Genomic DNA, 6421 nt, shown 5'->3' with positions numbered 1-6421 from the left:
TGGTGATATTCTCATTTCAGATTTTTTCAAGTTTCGGTTTAAAAAGTGAACTTGTCCTTCATTTATATGCAATTTAAGCTATTTGTACATTGTTGAATATTAAATTATTTCAAACTATGAACAGTATGTTTAGTTTGTTGAGCTGAGTCTGTATAGAAATGGATTACAATAGACTCCAAGCTGACTTAAGGATAGACAAAATTAACAAGACTGGTTAGACAAAAATACTTTATAGATTTACTAAAGTCCATTTTTAAAAAAATTTTTATTTTTTTTAATTTATTTTATTATTTATATATTTATTTCTTTTTGGCTACTTTGGGTCTTTCTTGCTGTGCACAGGCTTTCTCTAGTTGCGGTGAGCAGGGGCTACTCTTCGTTGTGCTGTGCAGGCTTCTTATTGTGGTGGCTTCTCTTGTTGCAGAGCATGGGCCCTTGAGCACACGGGCTTCAGTAGTTGTGGCACAGAAGCTCAGTAGTTATAGCTTGCAGGCTCTAGAGCACAGGCTCAGTAGTTGTAGTGCATGGGTGTAGTTTCTCCATGGCATCTTCCCAGACCAGGAGATCTTCCCAGACCAGGAGATCAAAACTGTGTCCCCTGAATTGACAGGTGGTTTCTTAATCACTATGCCACCAGGGAAGTCTCACTAAAGTCCATTTTTAAACTAATTATAACTTAATTATGGAACATGACAAGATTAAGATACCATACAGATCATAATATGATTCAGGTGGTTTTTAACAATAAAAAGGACAGATTCTGAGCTGAAGAAATAATATTAGCTCTCTTAGTAGAAGCTAAATCTCAAATCAGAGTATGTTATTTAAATACATATAGTGTGGGAAAAACCTTCAAGTTAAGTCATTTCTTATGGATGAATAGTAGCCAATTGGCATAGGGAGGATCTGTTGTGCCCCTAGGACATATGTGCACATAGACTTTATGTTATGATGTTTCAACCAAATTCATAATTAATTACTAATTTTTATATCCATGAGCCCACTTACAAAGATCTATGCTTTGGCATTTATGATTTATACTTTAGGAGATAGCAAGTGCACTTTTGAAAATAAATTGAAAAATACTGTATTTTTCAATCGATAATTTTTTAGGGTGCCATGATATTTTTACTAAAATTAAAATTAAGAGTTGCAAGAACACTTCAGGTTGATTTCAGCAGGCCAATTTCAGACATGGCTAATGTTAAAAAAAAACCAATACAACAACAACAAACCCTCCCCTCAAACATTGTCTGAGGATTTAACACAGATTTCTGTTCTTCATTTTAGATTTAGTGGTCCAGGGGAAGAAGCTGACAACCTGTTTTAAAAAATAAATACAGAAATAATATTACCTCAAGAGTGGTTTTAAAACTAATGATATATTCTCTCTACTACACTGCTAGAACATCAAAATGACAGGGAAAACTTTGTTACTCCCGAGGGATAGAGTTTCCAACATTTTCTCACAATAGCAGTTACGCTGAAATTCATATTCCCTTAACTTCTGATCATGGCCACATCATACTTTGTTATTCTGTGTCCTTATAGCCTTTTTTAAAAAAATGCTCCATTTCCTGCTTCAAATTGTTTTAGGATGATATACTAAAACATGACCTACATCATGCAACCTGCTTGCTCATATAATTGTAACAGCATTCTGATGCCTGTAATTGGCACATGTAACTCACTAGTTTATCATACAAGATTTGAAAACCCATATGTGTATCTTATCACTTCAAATTATTCCACAACTCAAACTTTCTTTGGGGACAAATTGTATACACTGTCTACTCTTATGATAATGTTTACTTTCTGGGATGAATTTTTTTCCTCTTTTTTATGTAAATCCTACTCATAATGTACTATTGTAATTAGATGAATTGATAAAGATGATGTGATTATACACACAGACACACAATGAAATATTCAGAATTAATGAATCCTGTCATATGCAATAACATGGATGGACTAGAGGACATTATGGTAAGTGAAATAAGCCATACACAGAGAAAAATATACTATATGATCTTATTTATATGTGGAACCTAAAAAAATTGAACTCACAGAAGCAGAGAGTAGAATGGTGGTTGCCAAGGGCTTGAGGGTGAGGAGAAATGGGAGTTATTGGTCAAATGTTACAAATTTTCAGTTATAAGATGAACAAACTCTGGCGATTTAATGTACAGGATGGTGATTTGGTGACTTTAGTTAATAATACTGTATTGTATACTTGAAATTCGCTGAGAGTAGATCTTAAATGTTCTTTCCACACAAACACACGTAAAGATAACTATGTGAGGTGATGGATGTGTTAATTAACTTGATCATTTCACAATGTATATATATCAAATTATCACACTGTACACCTTAAATATATACAATTTCTACTTATCAATTATACCTCAATAAAACTGGAAAAAAATTTTCTTCATGAAGCTTATGTTGGTAACCTCATTTCAGAAGGTGGTTTTCTGACTGAAATTCAACAAAAGTAACTTATTCACTTCATTATGTTTAACCTTACAAATTTAAGCTCTATATGTCTGCTAATCTATGTACAAAAACTTATTGATAGATCTGCAGATGCTCTCAACCTGCAATACTATGGTATCTCTCTCTAAATGCCTCATGTTTCCTCTCTTAGCACAGACAAAGGTTATACATTAAGAGTTTAAGAAGGTCAAACTACCAGATCTAGGATGCTGATGCCCTATTCCATCTGGCTAGAATGGTTTTGAATATGTTTGTTTTATTTTATTTTATTTTATTTTATTATTTATTTATTTAAAGCTCTTTATTGGAATATAATTGCTTTACACTGTTGTGCTAGCTTTTGAGGTACACCAAAGTGAATCAGCTCTATTTATACATATATCCCCATATCCCCTCCCTCCCGTGACTCCCTCCCACCCTCCCTATCCTGGCCCTCTAAGTCATCACCCATCATCGAGTTTCTGTCCCTATGTTATGCAGAAACTTCCCAAAAGCTATCTGTTTTACATTTGGTAGTGTATATATGTCAGTGCTACTCTCTCACTTCATCCCAGCTTGCCCTTTGCCTCCCCCGGCCACCCATGTCCTCAAGTCCGTTTTCTATATCTGCATCTTTATTCTTGCCCTGTCACTGAATTCATCAGTACCATTTTTCTTAGAATCCATATATATGAGTAAGCATACAGTATTTGTTTTCCTCTTTCTGGCCTACTTCACTCTGTATGACAGACTCTAGGTCTATCCACCTCATTACAGACAACTCAATTTCATTCTTTTTATGGCAGAGTGTTATTCCAGTGTGTATATGTGCCACATCCTTATCCATTCATCTGTTGCTTCCACTTTGTGGCTATTGTAAATAGTGCTGCAATGAGCATTACGGTACATGTTTCTTTTTGGATTATGGTTTTCTCTGGGTATATGCCCAGAAGTGGGATTGCTGGGTTATATGGTAGTTCTATTTGTAGTTTTTTAAGGAACCTCCATACTGTTTTCCATAGTGGCTGTACCAACTTACATTCCCACCATCAGTGCAAGAGGGTTCCCTTTTCTCCACACCCTCTCCAACATTTATTGTTTCTAGATTGTTTGATGATGGCCATTCTGAGTGGTGTGAGGTGATACCTCATTGTGGCTTTGACTTGCATTTCTCTAATGCTTAGTGATGTTGAGCATCTTTTCATGTGTTTGTTAGCCATCTGCATGTCTTCTCTGGAGAAATGTTTATTGAGGTCTTCCTCCCATTTGTGGATTGGGTTATTTGCTTTTTTGGTATTAAGCTGCATGAGCTGCTTATGTATTTTGGAGATTAATCCTTTGTCCGTTGCTTCGTTGGCAAGTATTTTCTCCCATTCTGAGGGTTGCCTTCTTGTCTTATGATTTCTTTCGCTGTACAAAAGCTTTTAAGTTTCATTAGGTCCCATTTGTTTATTTTGTATTTTATTTCCATTATTCTAGGAGGTGGGTCAAAAAGGATCTTGCTTTGATGTATGTCATAGAGTGTTCTGCCTATGTTTTCCTCTAGGAGTTTTATAGTGTCTGGCCTTACATTTAGGTCTTTAATCCATTTTGAGTTTCTTTTTGTGTATGGTGTTAGGAAGTGTTCTAATTTCGTTCTTTTACATGTAGCTGTCCAGTCTTCCCAGCACCACTTATTGAAGAGGCTGTCTTTTTTCCATCGTATATTCTTGCCTGCTTTGTCGAAGATAAGGTATGTGGGTGGGTTTATCTCTGGGCTTTCTATCCTGTTCCATTGATCTATATTTCTGTTTTTGTGCCACTGCCATACTGTCTTGATCACTGTAGGTTTGTAGTATAGTTTGAAGTCAGGGAGCCTGATTCCTCCACCTCCATCTTTCCTCCTCAAGATTGCTTTGGCTATTTGGGGTCTTTTGCGTTTCCATACAATTCGTAAGATTTCTTGTTCTAGTTCTGTGAAAAATGCCATGGGTAATTTGATAGTGATTGTGGTGAATCTGTAAATTGCTTTGGATAGTACAATCATTTTCACAATGTTGATTCTTCCAATCCAAGAACATGGTATATCTCTCCATCTGTTTGTATTGTCTTTGATTTCTTTCATCAGTGTCTTATAGTTTTCTGCAAACAGGTCTCTTGCCTCCTTAGGCAGGTTTATTCCTAGGTATTTTATTCTTTTTTTTTGGTATTTTATTCTTTTTGTTCCTGTGGTAATTGGGAGAGTTTCCTTAATTTCTCTTTCTGCCCTTTCATTGTTAGTGTATATGAATGCAAGAGATTTCAGTGCATTAATTTTGTATCCTGCTACTTTACTAAATTCATTGATTAGTGCTAGCAGTTTTCTAGTAGAGTCTTTAGGGTTTTGTATGTATGATATCATGTCATCTGCAAAGAGTGACAATTTTACTTCTTCTTCTGCAATTTGGATTCCTTTTATTTCATTTTCTTCTCTGCTTGCTGATCATTATGATTTCTTTCTTTCTGCTTACATTTAGGTTTTTTTGTTCTTCTTTCTCTAATTATTTTAGGTTTCAATTTAGGTTATTTATTCAAGATTTTTTTCTTGTTTCTTGAGGTAGAATTGTATTGCTGTGAACTTCCCTCTTAGAACTACTTTTGCTGCGTCCCATATGTTTTTTTGTTTTTTTGTTTTTGGGTACCAAATTACTTTATTTGAAGGAATGGTACTAAGGAAAGAACTTGTAGATGTTTTGGTACAACTTATAGAAAAGGTAAAGGTAACCCAAACATGCATGCAGTGCCTTGGTGACCAGGGAAGTCACCCCTGTGGCTATGGGAAGCCAGCCTAAGGCTTAGCTCTTGCTATCACTGCTTCCCAGGGTGTGCTTGTCAAAGAGATACTCTGCCATGCCAGATCCGGGGGCCCCCATCTTGCGCAAGTTGGTTACATGGTCCCCCAATTCTTCGATGGATTTCACCTGCTCATTCAGGTAATGAGTCTCGATGAAGTCACACAAATGGGGGTCACTTTTGTCAGTGGCCAGTTTGTGCAGTTCCAGTAGTGCCTGATTCACATTTTTTTCCAAATGTAGCACACATTCCATTGCTTTCAGCCCATTCTCCCAGTCATCACGGTCTGGTTTCTTGAAATCCTGAAGGAAGATTCGGCCACCCCGCTGGTTCTGCAGCTTCATCAGTTTCTCAGCATGTTCCCTTTCTTCACGAGATTGGTGAAGAAAGTATTTGGCAAAGTTCTTCAAAGCCACATCATCGCAGTCAAAATAGTATGACATGGACAGGTAGACATAGGAGGCATAGAGCTCCAGGTTGATCTGGTGGTTGATGGCGGCCTCTGAGTCCTGGTGGTAGTTCTGGCGCACCTGCGAGGGGGATGCGGTCGTCATGGTGGGCGGCTGAGAAAAGGTGGCGGCGGGCAGCTGCGCGGCGCTGGAGCGGCGGCGGGGACCTTGGGTGGTTGGAGGGCGCTGTGAGGTGAGGTGGTGGCAAGGGCTGGCTCTGAGCGGCCGGCTGGAGAAAGGAGGGGGGAGGACGAGCACCAGGTTCTGTCCAAGCACTGTTGAAGCAGGAAACTGCGGCGACTCTCCGCGAAGACTCGTCCCATAGGTTTTTGATCATTGTGTTTTCATTGTCATTTGTTTCTAGGTATTTTTTGAGTTGCTGTTTGATTTTGTCAGTCATTTCTTGGTTGTTTAATAGCGTATTGTTTAGCCTCCATGTTTGTATTTTTTACAGTTTTTTCCTATAATTGATATCTAGTCTCCTGACGTTGTGGTTCGGCCAAATGCTTGATACGATTTCACTTTTATTGAATTTACCAAGGCTTGATTTGTGATCCAAGATGTGATGTATCCTGGAGAATTTTCCATGTGCACTTGAGAACAAAGTGTATTCTGTAGTTTTTGGGTGGAATATCCTCTAAATATCAAGTAGGTTGAGATGGTCCAATGTGTCATTTAAAGCTTGG

General features: G+C 37.6%; 1 pseudogene; it reads right to left on the bottom strand.

Annotated features, from left to right (window-relative positions):
* Window positions 1–5303: 5303 nt before the first annotated feature.
* LOC130846389 (ferritin heavy chain-like) lies at window positions 5304–5840 on the bottom strand (annotated as a pseudogene).
* Window positions 5841–6421: the final 581 nt, after the last annotated feature.

The sequence above is a fragment of the Hippopotamus amphibius genome, chromosome 2 (genome assembly GCF_030028045.1).
Source record: "Hippopotamus amphibius kiboko isolate mHipAmp2 chromosome 2, mHipAmp2.hap2, whole genome shotgun sequence".
Classification (NCBI taxonomy): Eukaryota; Metazoa; Chordata; class Mammalia; order Artiodactyla; family Hippopotamidae; genus Hippopotamus; species Hippopotamus amphibius.
Note: the sequence above shows the minus strand (reverse complement) of the source record. Positions and strands in the feature narration are given on the sequence as shown.